Source organism: Salvelinus fontinalis, chromosome 20 (assembly GCF_029448725.1).
Source record: "Salvelinus fontinalis isolate EN_2023a chromosome 20, ASM2944872v1, whole genome shotgun sequence".
NCBI classification, from domain to species: domain Eukaryota; kingdom Metazoa; phylum Chordata; class Actinopteri; order Salmoniformes; family Salmonidae; genus Salvelinus; species Salvelinus fontinalis.
The window spans coordinates 10,436,721-10,453,180 of NC_074684.1; the positions used below are offsets into that span (position 1 = coordinate 10,436,721).

At 43.1% G+C, this 16,460-nt stretch overlaps 1 protein-coding gene and 1 non-coding gene across 3 annotated transcripts in view; one reads left to right on the top strand and one right to left on the bottom strand.

Annotated features, from left to right (window-relative positions):
* The window catches only part of LOC129817278 (leucine-rich repeat and fibronectin type-III domain-containing protein 2-like), a 259,863-nt gene that overhangs the window by 32,106 nt on the left and 211,297 nt on the right, over positions 1–16,460 (bottom strand). The gene's annotated exons all lie outside the window — the stretch shown is intronic.
* Positions 15,153–15,229, top strand: trnae-uuc (transfer RNA glutamic acid (anticodon UUC)). The gene has a single exon. It is a non-coding gene; the product is annotated as a tRNA-Glu (tRNA).

Below are 16,460 nucleotides of genomic sequence, written 5' to 3' on the forward strand. Positions count from 1 at the left end.
TCTCGGGCAACACTGATCTCATTTATCAAAAGTGACAGCCTGGGTTAAAGATCAGCATATTCTAACTAAGAGGAAAGAAAACACTCTCTCTCCCTCACCTTTGCATAGCCCTGTCTCTTTCTCTCATTTTAATAACCCCAGAAATTTTTATTTGGTTTTGTGTTTTTTTTCCAGACAGGTACAAAAACAATCAAAGAAATGCATACAAAGATAACCCCAAACCGTTCTCGCTTCAGTCCCCATGCACCCGCCCACATCCTCCCCACCTATTTTTCGTAGCAGTGATGCCTGCCAGCAGTAATCTTCTCTGATTGATTGAGAGATTCGAGAGGCTATCATCGTCAAGTAACATAATAGATGCAAAGCATTGCATTTTTAAATTACCCCAGAGCTTCTTCATTCACAAACCAGGTCTCCTGTCTTCCGCCGCCAAGTTTTCTATGACTTTGAGGAGCAAGCTCCCATTAAAAAGATGAAAAAGAATAATGTCTGTTGGTGACACAATGAGATTGAGCCTCTATTGTCTGCTTAATTAACCTCATCAGCTAATTCTCCGTCCACCTACTCAAAGGTTTCTTTGGTGTGACATGGCAAAGGATTCCTTCCTTCTAACGCAGCAGTGAGATTGTATTTCAGGGGAAATTATTTGCCCTTTTGAGAAGACATATGAGGGGATTACTTTTACCTTCTCCACAATTAGGAATCAAAATTAAATATATAAACCATTGACAACTCAATTGTTCAGCCCATCATTCGGATCCTTCCTTGGTCCAAAAGAGAAAAGTCCCTGGCATGCCTGCAATGTGGTAATAGCCTTTATCTCCCGAGCACCATAGATCACATTGCCACAGATCAGCAGGCTTCATGACCAAATCTCTCAGGGGAGAATACTCAGGGCAATAACAGGCTGCAGGGAGAGAGAGAGGCCCTCTCAAATGCCAGCGCAGTCATGCAAAGGGGAAATATACGTTAGAGTATATTGGCAGAGCAGTTAAATAGGCATGAAAACACACGGGTGCACTAGCATGCACAAACATGCACACAGACTATGAGTGCGCACACACAAACTACACATGCATGCAGACACACACGCACACAACCATTTTGCAATGGGAACAAGACATAAATCAAGACGGACACATCTTCATTCCAATCTAGCCTCCCCATTGGGCCATAGTCACAGGTAATGGAATGAGACAGAGAGCTCTGTGTTTCAGGGAGCATCTGCCCAGGCTGACCCCCACACTGTACCTGCCAGTCCCCCTCCGCCCCCCTCAGTCCCCCTGGTCTCCCCGGCTGAGCGGTCAGCTGTAGTTGGCCCATCTGGCAGCTCAGATAGTCAGTAGACTTCCCCGGATGCTGCACCTGCTCTAATGAATGACTTAGAAAATTAGGAGCATTAAACACAGGCTAAGAAATGCTGTCCGACAAAAACAGGTTCTTAATCTCTCTGGGAGAGGCGTTTGTTGTGTTCCCAGTGGTAAGAGTGTGAGAAGAAGCTACCCGCCCGAGGCGGTCAATATAACCACGTCTGTTTGTAAAAAGAGATGCGAGAGATAGAGAGGGGGCAGCATGGGAGAGGGAGGGAGAGAGACAGAGTGAGATATCACTGATAACAGGGCAGTCTTAGTCACCAACTAACCAGGGCTATTCCTGCTGCTGTGGTGTCAATGGCACCTGTGAATGAGTGAGACAACACCCACGAACCCCAGCCCCTCATCCTCCTCTTCATCATCAACATCTCTGAATATAGCACTCCACAACATTGCAAATAGTCACCATTTCAACGCTGTAGTCAATGTTGTTTTGACTTAGCTCATTGTCCAATCCCCCTCATCCCCCCCCGCCCCAACTTGTGCCACCCGTAAGTGGAAAAACTGACATGCCAAGTGTAGACCATACAGTATATTGTGTTACTCTACAGTTTATAGAAAAGAGCAGGTCTGAACACTCTGTTCAGAACCCAGTCCTACCCATCTACAGGTTATAGAAAAGGTGACTTCTATGTCAAAGATAGTAAAACAGTAATGTCCCCAAATATACTACAGTATACTACATTCTGCAAAAGTATTTTTATTTTTTATTTTTATACTACAGTATTTATACTATAGTCAACTCTAAATACTACAGTATACTACAGTAGTGTCACACTCTCCCTCTCTGCCTTTCTCTTGCTCTCTCGCTTTCTCTGCCTCTCTCCTCCTGCTCTCCTCTCTCTCTTTCTCTCTTGCTTTCTCTGCCTCTCTCCCGCTCCCTCTCTCTCTTTCACTTTCTCTGCCAGTTTTGCTTTCTCTCTCTCTCTCTCTCCCTTTCTCTCCCTTTCTCCCGCTTTCTCTCTCTCTCACTCTCCCACTCTCTCGCTCTCTCTCGTGCACTTTCTCTTCCTCTCCCGCTCTCTCTGCCTCGCTCTCTCTCCCACTCTCCCACTCTCTCTGTCTCTCTCGCTTTCTCTGCCTCGCGCTCTCCCACTCTTTCCCGCTCTCTCTCTCGCTTTCTCTGCCTCTCTCGTTTTCTCTGCCTTTTTCTCTCCCGCTCTCTCTTTCTCTCCCCATTTTCTCTGTTTGAGTAGGACCAGGAGAGGCGACTGCTCTTATCAGTGTGTGTCAGACAGCATCCCACGTCCTCCTACAGTACACGAAGCCCGCAGGCTCACACACGCAGGAATCACATTTATGCCTAAAAAGAGTCAGTGAAGATCGTACACAAAGAGAAAGAGGACCAGAGCGACACACAGACCCAGAGAGGCAGAGATGGACAGCGGAATGGAGAAAGGGATCGACGGAGATATTTCCTTCTCTTACATACTGCACATTTCAGAACATTACAGTATTTTGGGTGGTGGCCATGGTCGTGGTGGTGGCGGTGGCAAAGATGAGTGCGGTCTTGCTCCTGCTATGAAATGAGCTACATTACTTCTACTCCTTCTGTTATGAATGTTCATGTCATGGTGCAACATATCAAACTCGTAGAATATTCCGTAAAATAGTTTCAATCCCACTTCTGCTTTGGATTTTGTATTGCCAAAGCTGTTTAATAAAAGATTATACGATCATTAGTTCAGAGAGTATCAAATTCACTGGGCTTTTTAGTGAAGCACGATAAAAGGCCGATCTTATCCAGTGTGCTCTAGCCTTTAAACTAATCAAAAGGGGGGGGGGGGCAACATTTATTTTAATCTTTTTAATAATTCTTACATAACCTTTTTTCATGTAGATTAGAGATTGAACCAAAAGCACAGAGAGATTTCACGACAGAGACACTGTTGTTATTGTGTCGCATTATCTATTGACTTCTATTGGCACAGCATGTCTTCCAAGGTCATCTAACCATCATGGTTTTGTAAATGGCTTTCAGTGGAGTGGAAGTTATTTGCCTTGAGAGGATCAATGGAGTTCTCTATTGGGATTCTTCTGGGGCTTTTGTGAACCACAAATTGAGCATGAGTGTTGTTGGCCCACTTTCGAATGTTTGTTTTCTGTTTGTTAAGCCCTGTCTTTGTTGAGGTGCTTCACATAGGGCATTCAAGGGGACTTTGAATACTATACTGCGGATTGTTGCATGAGTACAGTCGAAAAAAGGGATTCATTATCGCATGAAATAATTATAGACAGAGCTCAGAGCAATCTCGAGGTAATGAGAGCAATTAAACGAGGATGAAATATTAATAGGGCAGGATATTACTTTCCTGTACATTTCTAAGTCAATACAAGTGGCATAAAAAGTAAAGTCCTGTTGCTTTTCGGGGGGCTCTGCTTTCCTCTTTGGTAGCATCCTTCCTACTCAGGAAAACAGGCTAAAGTCGGAAACTAAAAGAAGCAGAAATCGTCTAGAGAAATGGCTTACAGTAAACAATCCCCACCCATAAACAGCCTTCATGTTTATGTGAGCCTCTCTTATCTCCTGTCATATAACTCATTGGAATAATGAAATGCTGTGGAGTCAGTGCCTATGCAGTGTGCTGCCCAGAAGGGGTTATAGCTAGCCTGCAAATAAGTCCCATCTGGCCAATAACTAAATGTCATTCCATTGTCTCTTTTAAACTTCCCAAACAATAATAACGTTGTGCACTGAGTTTACCAAACATTCATATTGAGTTGTCCCCCCCACAACCCCCCTTTGACCTAAGAACTGCCTCAATTCGTCGGGTCATGGACTCAACAAGGTGTCGGAACCATTCCACAGGGATGCTGGCCCATGTTGACTCCAATGCTTGCCACAGTTGTGTCGAGTTGGCTGGATGTCTTTTGGGTGGTGGACCATTCTTGATAAACACAGGAGAATGTTGAGCATAAAAAACCCTGCAGCATTGCATTTCTTGACACAAACAAGTACACCTGGCACCTACTAACATAACCCAGTCAAAGGCACCTAAATCTTTAGTATTGCCCATTCAACCTCTGAATGGCACACATACACAATCCATGTCTCAATTTTCTCAAGGCTTAAAATCCCTCTTTTACCAGTCTCCTCTCCTTCATCTACTGTACACGGATTGCAGTGGATTTAACATCCTAATTTTCACCTGGATTCACCAGTTCAGTCTATGCCAAGGAAAGGGGTTTTAATGTTTTCAGTGCATAGGGTCAAATCCGAGAATGCAATCCGGAAAGATAAAAAAATGGAATATATACTGTCAAGAGTGTTGGATCAGATGAAATGATGATGGGGTTAGTTCCGGCCTTGCCGTCTGAATTGGAGCCACACAGCGCTGCTGTGAAAGAGATGAGAAGACAAATGAACAATAAGTCACTCAAGAAATGATGACGGAGCATTTTAAATTGGGGTAATGGAAAGCTCAGGAAGATGCAATTATGTCGACTCAGTGGGAAGGAAGGAAGTTGTTTTATATCGCGGTAGATTTTCAATACAAACCTAACCCATCTGGGGTGGCAGGTAGCCTAGTGGTTAGAGCGTTGGGCCAGTAACCGAAACGTTGCTGGATTGAATTCTTGAGCTGACAAGGTAAAAATCCGTCGTTCTGCCCCTGATCAAGGCAGTTAACCCACTGTTCCCTGGTAGGCAGTCATTGTAAATAAGAATTTGTTCTTAACTGACTTACCTAGTTAAATAAAGGGTCTCAGGACACTTGAGTAGCAGAGTAGCAGCAACAGTTATTCATACGGACAGAGGATACCATTTCAAAGTGCCACACATATACAGTGCATCAGTACATTTCAGATATTTGAAAACATATATTGATGTTGATCTGAAAAGGAAATTAATAAAAAAATAAGTGCACAAAAAATAAGAAGCAGCAAAAATGACAAAAATTACTATATATATAACTGCTATATAAATTACTATTTGGACTACTATAATTGCAAATTATCGGTACTCTTTACTATCTTAAGCTACTATGTAAAAGTTTTAGGTTTAGGTTCAACTGTTTAGTTGGGTTCTTGATATATTCCAGGTGTGTCATGTGTGTTTCCTTCTGTGTCTTGGAGATAGTGTTTAGCCACATGTTTGTGCTGATGTAACTCGTGGTTAATACATACAGTACAGTGCCTTTGGAAAGTATTCAGACCCGTTAACTTTTGCCACATTTTGTTTACGTTACAGCCTTAATCTAAAATGGATTAAATAAAACAATTTCCTCAGCAATCTACACACAATGTCCCATAATGACAAAGCGAAATGTAAAAATTATATTATAAATACAAAACAGAATGTGTTTATTTACATACGGTACGTATTCAGATGAGAATCGAAATTGAGCTCAGGTGCATCCTGTTTCCATTGATCATCCTTGAGATGTTTCTACAACTTGATTGGAGTCCACCTGTGGTAAATTCCATTGATTGGACATGATTTGGAAAGGCACACACCTGTCTATATAAGGTCCCACAGTTGACAGTGCATGTCAGAGCAAAAACCAAGCCCTGAGGTCAAAGGAATTGTCCGTAGAGCTCTGAGACAGGGTTGTGTCGAGGCACAGATCTGGGGAAGGGTACCAACACATTTCTGCAGCATAGAAGGTCTCCAGGAACACATTGGCCCCCATCATTCTTAAATGGAAGAAGTTTGGAACCACCAAGACTCTTCCTTGAGCTGGCCGCCTGGCCAAACTTAGCAATCGGGGGAGAAGGGCCTTGGTCAGGGAGCTGACCAAGAACCTGATGGTCACTGACAGAGCTCTAGAGTTCCTCTGTGGAGATGGGAAAACCTTCCAGAAGGACAACCATCTCTGCAGCACTCTACCAATCAGGCTTTTATGGTAGAGTGGCCAGACGGAAGCCACTCCTCAGAAAAAGGCACATGACTGTCCTCCAGACGTGAGCTGTCATGTGTAACGTGTACGCTGGGAGTCGGGAAAGTCAGTCTAGGTCAAGGTTACCAGCCTGCTCATTATTACGCACAGCTGTCACCATCGTTACGCGCACCAACGCCTCATCAGACTCACCTGGACTTCATCACCTTCCTGATTACCTTCCCTATATCTGTCACTCCCTATGGTTTATTCCCCAGGCTTGTGTTTCTTGTTTTGTCCATTTTCGTTAATTTATTAAATTTATTCACTCCCTGTACTTGCTTCCCGACTCCCAGCGTACACGTTACACATGACAGCCCGCTTGGAGTTTGCCAAAAGGCACCTAAAGACTCTCAGACCATAATGAACAAGATTCTCTGGTCTGATGAAACCAAGATTCAACTTTTTGGCCTGAATGCCAAGCGTCACGTCTGGAGGAAACCTGGCTCCATCCCTATGGTGAAGCATGGTGATGGCAGCATCATCTGGTGGAGATGCTTTTCCGAGGCAAGGACTGAGAGACTAGTCAGGATCGAGGCAAAGATGATCGGAACAAAGTACAGAGAGATCAAGTCAAGGGGTCTGAATAGTTTCCGAAGACACTGTGTATACAGTACCAGTCAAAAGTTTGGACACACCTACTCATTCAAGGGTTTTTCTTAATTTTTACTATTTTCTACATTGCAGAATAATAGTGAAGGCAACAAAACTATGTAATTACAACTATGGAATCATGTAGTAAGCAAAAAAACTATAAACAAAGCAAAAGCATACTGACGGGTTGCATCACTGCTTGGTATGGCAACTGTTCGGCCTCCGGCTGCAAGCTAGTACAGAGGGTAGTGCGTACGCCCCAGTACATCACCGGGGCCAAGCTTCCTGCCATCCAGGACCTCTATACAAGGCCACCCTAGTCATAGACTGTTCTCTCTGCTCCCGCACGGCAAGCGGTACCGGCGGGCCAAGTCTAGGTCCAAGACACTTCTAAACAGCGTCTACCCCCAAGCCATAAGACTCCCAAACAGCTAATCAATTGGCTCCCCAGACTATTTTCATTGCCCCCCCCCCCCCCCCCCCCCCCGGCCTCTTCTACACTGCTGCTACTGCTATCTATGTATAGTAACTATAAAAACCCGACCTACATGTACATATTACCTCAATTACCTCGACACCGGTGCCCCCGCACATTGACTCTGTACCGGTACCCTTTGTATATAGCCACGCTATTGTTATTTACTGTTGCTCTTTAAATACTTGTTATTCTTATCTCTTACTTTTTTGTTGTTGGTATTTTCTTAAAACTGCTTTGTAGGTTAAGGGCTTGTGAGTAAGCATTTCACTGTAAGGTTTCACCTGTTGTTTTCGGCACGTGACAAATACAAATTTGATTTGAAAATATATTTTGATTCTTCAAAGTAGCCACCCTCTGCCTTGATGACAGCTTTACACACTTGGCATTCAGTCAGTTTCATGAGGTTGTCACCTGGAACACAGGTGTGCCTTGTTAATTTGTGTAATTTCTTTCCTTCTTAATGCGTTTTAGCCAATCAGTTGTGTTGTGACAAGGTAGGGGTGGTATACAGAAGATAGCCCTATTTGGTAAAAGACCAAGTCCATATTATGGCAAGAACAGCTCAAATAAGCAAAGAGAAACGACAGTCCATCATTAAAGTTAAGACATGAAGGTCAGTCAATGCGAAAAATGTTAAGAACTTTGAAAGTTTCTTCAAGTACAGTTGCAAAAACCATCAAGCGCTATGATGAAACTGGCTCTCATGAGGAATGCCACAGGAAAGGAAGACCCAGAGTTACCTCTGCTGCAGAGGATAAGTTCATTAGAGTTAACTGCAACTCAGAAATTTCAGCCCAAATAAATCCTTCACAGAGTTCAAGTAACAGACACATCTCAACATCAACTGTTCAGAGGAGACTGTGTGAATCAGTCCTTCATGACTAATTGCTGCAAAGAAACCACTACGAAAGGATACCAATAAGAAGAAGTGACTTGCTTGGGCCAAGAAACACGAGCAATGGACATTAGACCGGTGGAAATCTGTCCTTTGGTCTGATGAGTCCAAATTTGAGATTTTTTCAACCACCGTGTCTTTGTCAGACGCAAAGTAGGTGAACGGATGATCTCAGCATGTGTGGTTCCCACCGTGAAGCATGGAGGATGTGGTGTGATGGTGCTTTGCTGGTGACACGGTTAGTGATTTATTTAGAATTTAAGGCACACTTAAGCAGCATGGCTACCACAGCATTCTGCAGTGATACGTCATCCCATCTGGTTTGCATTTAGGGACTATCATTTGTTTTGTCAACAGGACAATGACCCAAAAACACACCTCCAGGTTGTGTAAGGGCCAAGAAGGAGAGTGATGGAGTGCTGCATCAAATGACCTGGCCTCCACAATCACCCGACATCCACCAGATTGAGATGGTTGTGGATAAATTGGACCGCAGAGTGAAGGAAAAGCAGCCAACAAGTGGTCAGCATATGTGGGAACTCCTTCAAAACTGTTGGAAAAGCATTCCTCATGAAGCTGGTTGAGAGAATGCCAAGCGTGTGCAAAGCTGTCATCAAGGTAAAGGGTGGATACTTTGAAGAATCTCAAATATAAATATATTTTGATTTGTTTAACACCTTTTTGGTTTCTACATGATTCCATGTGTTATTTCAGAGTTTTGATGTCTTCACTATTATTCTACAATGTAGAAAAGAGTCAAAATAAAGAAATTCCCTTGAATGAGTAGTTGTGTCCAAACATTTTTGTTTGGTACTGTATATATAATATTTATATTTTTTAGTTTTGTCTTGTATTGATTGTATGTGGGTGTTTTAACATGCAGGGTATTACATTCCTCATTTTGTTTAAACCTTCTAACCCCCCCCCCCCCCCTTAAAAGATTTAGATGCACTATTGTAAAGTGGTTGTTCCACTAGATATCATAAGGTGAATGCACCAATTTGTAAGTCGCTCTGGATAAGAGCGTCTGCTAAATGACTTAAATGTAAATGTAAATGTTTATAGTGTGCAAGTGGAATTCAGCAGGGGAGAATGTAACAGGGTTAGTTGTTTCCACTTGCCGCTGCAGAAATGTGTATTTTATACTTATGTATTCTAATTGGTTGGTTGACGTCAATACGATGTCATGTCATTGGCCACGCTTGCAGACCGCGAACGTAAATACTTCGCAGTCTGATATTGACATGCAAAGGATAGTTCACGTCCTGAAATAATGTATTCTATTTTCTAATTTGAAATGAGTACTAGTTCACTATGTACATGTCCTGATGTGTATACATATGTGTACGATACCTGTAAGACATTGAGGGCATCCTGGGATGTGCTTTAGATTGCTATTGCTGTAAGAGTTAGCCAGCATGCTCTAATTGTAATGGGCACGTTAGCCCCTGCTAAGTCACAGTTGTTTCCATGCTAACATTGTAAAGTAAACATAAGTAAACAAGTAAACATAGTAAACATTGGCCAGTCACCGCAGAGAAACCACACTTCTGTTCAGAACACTGTGTTATTTCATTTGACTATTTCATTTGACTGGTCCCGGGTGGCGCAGTGGTCTAGGGCACTGCATCGCATTGCTAGCTGCGCCACCAGAGTCTCTGGGTTCGCGCCCATGCTGGGCTGGGTTCGCGCCCAGGCTCTGTCGCAGCCGGCCGCAACCGGGAGGTCCGTGTGGCGACGCACAATTGGCATAGCGTCGTCCGGGTTAGGGAGGGTTTGGCCGGTAGGGATATCCTTGTCTCAGTATGTAAAATGTAATAAAATGTATGCACTCTACTGTAAGTCGCTCTGGATAAGAGCGTCTGCTAAATGACTAAAATGTAATGTATGTAAATCTAACAGACGAATCACAAATCTACCGCCAACATACTGTTGTCCTGCACGTCTAATATGCTTTCTTGTGTTTATCGTCAGAGTAAACACCAATCAACTGGGCTTGCTGGCCGGACAGTCCTTTCTATAGAGATCAATCTTTTTGTATTTGCTGGACCACTGTTATATTAGCAGCCTGGTCACATAGCCTAGACGTAACATAGTGAATGTAAATCCGGGGACACTCAAATGAGTTTGAGACATTACATGACCAAAAGTATGTTGACACCTGCTCGTCAAACATCTAATTCCAAAATCATGGGCATTAATGTGGAGTTGGTTGCCCCTTTGCGGCTAAAACTTCCTCCCCTCTTCTGGGAAGGCTTTCCACTAGATGTTGGAACATTGCTGCATGGACTAGCTTCCATTCAGCCACAAGGGCATTAGAGAGGTCGGGCACTGATGTTGGGCGATTAGGCCTGGCTCGCAGTCGGTGTTTCAATTCATCCCAAAGGTGTTCGATGGCGTTGGTCAGGGCTCTGTGCAGGCCAGTAAAGTTCTTCCACACCGATCCCAACAAACCATTTCTGTATGGACCTCGTATTGTACACGGGTCATTGTCATGCTGAAACAGGAAAGAGCCTTCCTCAAATTGTTGCCACAAAGTTGGAAACATGGAATCATCTAGAATGTCATTGTATGCTGTAGCGTTAGATTTCCCTTCACTGGAACTAAGAAGCCTGAACCATGAAAAACCTGAACCATGAAAAACAGCCTATTCCTCCTCCACCGAACTTTACAGTTGGCCCTATGTATTGCGGCAGGTAGCGTTCTCCTGGCATCTGCAAACCCACATTTGTCGGTCGGACTGACAGATGGTGAAGGAGGATTCATCACTCCCAAGAACGCGTTTCCACTGCACCAGAAACCAATGGCAGGGAGCTTTACGTCACTCCAGCCAACGCTTGGTATTGCTCATGGTGATCTTTGGCTTGTGTGTGGCTGCTCGGCCATGGAAACCCATTTCACAAAGATCCCGATGAACAGTTATTGTTCTGATGTTGCTTCCAGAGGCAGTTTGGAACTTGTTAGTGAGTGTTGCAACCGAGGACAGACATTTTTTACGTGCTACACGCTTCAGCACTTGGCATTCGAGTTCTGTGAGCTTGCCGTTGTTGTTCCTAGATGTTTCAACTTCACAATAACAGCACTTACAGTTGACCGGGGAAGCTCTAGCAGGGCATAAATTTGATGAACTGACTTGTTGAAAAGGTGGCATCCTATTAGTGTCACATTGAAAGTCACTGAGCTCTCAAGTAAGGCCATTCTACTGCCAATGTGTGTCTATGGAGAATGCATGGCTGTGTGCTCAATTTTATACACCTGTCGGCAACGGGTGTGGCTGAAATAGCCAAATCTATTAATTTGAAAGGGTGTCCACACACTTTTTTCTATGTATAGTGTATATTACGTTCGTATGGTTCTATAAGACAGAAGGTTACAAAAAAATTAAAGGAGGGTGGTTGGTTTGTTGCTTGGGCTGGATGGGTAGGTGTATAATGTGAAGATCTAGCAATGCAAAAGTTGTGTGTACGAATCTCATTATGTAAACTTTTGCATTTTAGCTACTAAGCAACTTTTCAACTATTTTTAGCTACTTTGCAACTACTTAGCATGTTAGCTAACCCTTCCCCTAACCCTAACCATTTTAGCTAACCCTTCCCCTAACCCTAACTATTTTAGCTAACCCTTCCCCTAACCCCAATCTTCACCTTAACCCTAACCCTAGTATTAGCCACCTAGCCACCTAGCTAATGTTAGCCACAACATACTTTGAGTAATTTGTAACATATTATACATTTGAGCAAATTTGTAACATATTGGACATTTAGCAAATTCGTAACATATCATACGAATTGTGATTACTTACATACAGTATCATACGAAATGGATGATGGAGATACACAATTAATACATACCGTACAAAATGTAACATATCATACTAAATGGAGTGTCTCGGATTTATGTACAGGTTGGTCTTAGTCACTCTCAGTCCACTCTGCACACACACGCACACATGCACATACCCACGCCCACACACATACACACACAAAAGCCTCTGCACATTGCCTGTGCTCAGGGTGGACACACTCACACACTCGCACACAACTTCAATGCATTATCAATGCACCTTGTATTAGAAAAGAAGTTCAGAAGAAGAAATAGGCCTACTTAAAAACTTGTTAGGGACAGTCGTAATCAATGCAGAGCCTTATGTCAACATCGCAGATTTTAGAGAAACAACAAATGTCGGTTCATGTGAGTGTCTTCTATCGGCTAAAAGCTTAAATTCTTGTTAATACTGTCCAATTTACAGTAGCTATTACTGCAAAGAAATGCCATGCTATTGTTTGAGGAGAGATCCCAACAACAAAACACATTTTTCAATGCGATAGGTTTGATAAATTCACCTCTGAAGGTGAAATGTGTACTTACATTCTGAAATCTTGCTCTGATTTATCATCCAAAGGGTCCCAGAGATAACATGAAGTGTTGTTTTGTAAGATAAAATCCTTTTTCATATCCTAAAAAGGTCCATATAGCTTTCACAATCGATTTTGTATTTCCACTCGTTCAATTTGCAAAGAAAGGAATTTGTTAAAATCTAACCCAAAACATTGTTTCAACCGGTCAATTCAAATCAAATCAAATCAAATTGTATTTGTCACATACACATGGTTAGCAGATGTTACTGCGAGTGTAGCGAAATGCTTGTGCTTTTAGTTCCGACAATGCAGTAATAACCAACAAGTAATCTAACCTAACAATTCCACAACTACTACCTTATACACACAAGTGTAAAGGGATAAAGAATATGTACATAAAGATATATGAATGAGTGATGGTACAGAACGGCATAGGCAAGATGCAGTAGATGGTATAGAGTACAGTATATACATATGAGATGAGTAATGTAGAGTATGTAAACATAAAGTGGCATAGTTTAAAGTGGCTAGTGATACATGTATTACATAAAGATGGCAAGATGCAGTAGATGATATAGAGTACAGTATATACATATACATATGAGATGAGTAATGTAGGGTATGTAAACATTATATAAAGTGGCATTGTTTAAAGTGGCTAGTGGTACATTTTTACATAATTTCCATCAATTCCCATTATTAAAGTGGCTGGAGTTGAGTCAGTATGTTGGCAGCGGCCACTAAATGTTAGTGGTGGCTGTTTTACAGTCTGATGGCCTTGAGATAGAAGCTGTTTTTCAGTCTCTCGGTCCCTGCTTTGATGCACCTGTACTGACCTCGCCTTCTGGATGATAGCGGGGTGAACAGGCAGTGGCTTGGGTGGTTGTTGTCCTTGTTGATCTTTTTGGCCTTCCTGTGAGATCGGGTGCTGTAGGTGTCCTGGAGGGCAGGTAGTTTGCCCCCGGTGATGCGTTGTGCAGACCTCCCTACCCTCTGGAGAGCCTTACGGTTGTGGGCGGAGCAGTTGCCATACCAGGCGGTGATACAGCCCGACAGGATGCTCTTGATTGTGCATCTGTAGAAGTTTGTGAGTGCTTTTGGTGACAAGCTGAATTTCTTCAGCCTCCTGAGGTTGAAGAGGCGCTGCTGCGCCTTCTTCACAACGCTGTCTGTGTGGGTGGACCAATTCAGTTTGTCCGTGATGTGTACACCGAGGAACTTAAAACTTTCCATCTTCTCCACTACTGTCCCGTCAATGTGGATAAAATTCCTCTGAGATCTTAGAATGTAACCAGACTTCGCTATATCATTAGCTGTGTCGTATATCCTTTAGGACACCAAATTTGGTCAGAGAGCGACGCTTTCATGGCACGCCGATGACGCAGCCGGACTTCATTTGACCAACTCTATCTTTGTCAAATAAGCACCAATTGGGATCAAACAAAGCTAGCTAGATAGCCAATGAGCTGGGCTTTATGGAAGTATCCGGAAACCCTGTCTCGGTCCCAAAATGTAGGCTCTAACCTTTTGCGGTAGCATGACTTTTCCTTTTGGACAAAAAGAATAAGAATATTCAGAGTTATGAAGTTATGTTATCTCCAATCCAAAATCAAATCTAGAGTCGGCTTTCTATTTCGCAACAAAGCCTCCTTCACTCACGCCGCAAAACGTACCCTAGTAAAACTGACTATCCTACCGATCCTCGACTTCCGCGATGTCATCTACAAAATAGCTTCCAATAAGCAAATAGCTACTCAGCAAACTGGATGCAGTTTATCACAGTGCCATTGGTTTTGTTACTAAAGCACCTTATACGACCCACCACTGCGACCTGTATGCCCTAGTCGGCTGGCCCTCGCTACATGTTCGTCGTCAGACCCACTGGCTCCAGGTCATCTGCAAGGCTATGCTAGGTAAAGTGGCGCCTTATCTCAGTTCACTGGTCACGATGGCTACACCCACCCGTAGCACGCGCACCAGCAGGTGTATCTCACTGATCATCCCTAAAGCCAAAACCTCATTTGGACGCCTTTCCTTCCAGTTCTCTGCTGCCTGCGACTGGAACGAATTGCAAAAATCTCTGAAGTTGGAGACTTTTATCTCCCTCAACAACTTTAAACATCTGCTATCCGAGCAGCTAACCGATCGCTGCAGCTGTACATAGTCCATCTGTTATATAGCCCACCCAATTTACCTACCTCACCCCCCATACTGCTTTTATTTATTTACCTTTCTGCTATTTTGCACACCAGTATCTCTACTTGCACATGATCATCTGATGATTTATCACTCCAGTGTTAATCTGCTAAATTGTAATTATTCGAGTTATTGCCTACCTCCTCATGCCTTTTGCACACATTGTATATAGATTCTCTTTTTTTCTACCATGTTATTGACTTGTTTATTGTTTACTCCATGTGTAACTCTGTGTTGTTGTCTGTTCACACTGCTATGCTTTATCTTGGCCAGGTCGCAGTTGCAAATGAGAACTTGTGTTCAACTAGCCTACCTGGATAAATAAAGGTGAAAAAAAAAATGAAATAAATAAATAAATGAAACAGGTTGTTTTGCATATGTGGTCCCGTGTTGCTCAGTTGGTAGAGCATGGTGCTTTCAACGCCAGGGTTGTGGGTTCAATTCCCACGGGGGGACCAGGATGAATATGTATGAACTTTCCAATTTGTTAGTCGCTCTGGATAAGAGCGTCTGCTAAATGACTTAAATGTAAATATGCTGAACTTATATGGCTACTAATACTGGAAAATCAAAGTCTAAGTATACAGATTTGTTGATATTCTTGCAGAAAAAATGTAATATGAATGCAAATGGCTCCTTCACGATTTTCCCAAATGTACCTGGTGACTTCACACTAAATGTCATGTTGCTCGCTTCAAGTTATCCGTCTGAAACTTTGCACATACACTGCTGCCATCTTGTGAACACCATCGGAATTACAACCAGAATGATGGCTGGAAGTGGGACCTTTGTTGCATTTCAAAGATGGTGGTAGATGTTTTTTTTCTTCTTTTCTTCGTATTCTCTTCTACCAGATCTATTGTGTTATATTCTCCTACACTCAATTCACATTTCCACAAACGTCAAAGTGTTTACTTTCAAATGGTACCAAGAATATGCATATCCTGAGCTACAGGCAGTTAGATTTGGGTATGTCATTTAGGCAAAAAAAAGGGAAAAAAGGGGGCTATCCCCAACAGTTAAAACGGCTTAGTTTGAGTGCGTGTGCCTACATGCATTTATATATGTCTATGCACGTGTGCATGTTTTACTGTGTACATCAAATCAAATTGTATTTGTGCGGCGTGGACTAACAGTGAAATGCTTACTTAAGGGCTGTTCCTAACAATGCAGAGATAAAAAAATAAATAATCAAAAAATAATAACAAAAGGAATAAATACACAATGAGTAACGATAATTTGGCTATATACATGGGATACCAGTCGATGTGCAGGGGTACGATGTAATTGGGGTAGATACTGTATGTACATACACTGTAACTATGGATAAAGTGACAGATCGTAAACAGTAGCGATGAGTCAAACAAAAGTTTGTCCAGGGCCTCCCGAGTGGCGCAGTGGTCTAAGGCACTGCAACGCAGTGCTAGCTGTGGCAAAAGAGAATCTGGTTCGAGTCCAGGCTGTGACGCAGTCGGCTGCGACTGGGAGACCAACGGGGCGGCGCACAATTGGCCTAGCGTCGTCCGGGGTTAGGGGAGGGTTTGGCTGGCAGGGAGGTTCCTGTCCCGTTGCGCACTTGCAACTCCTGTGGCGGGCTGGGCGCAATGCATGCCAACACAGTCGCCAGGTGAGAGGTGCAGCTGGCTTCCGGTTTAAGTGGGCGTTGTGTCAAGAAGCAGCTCATCTTGG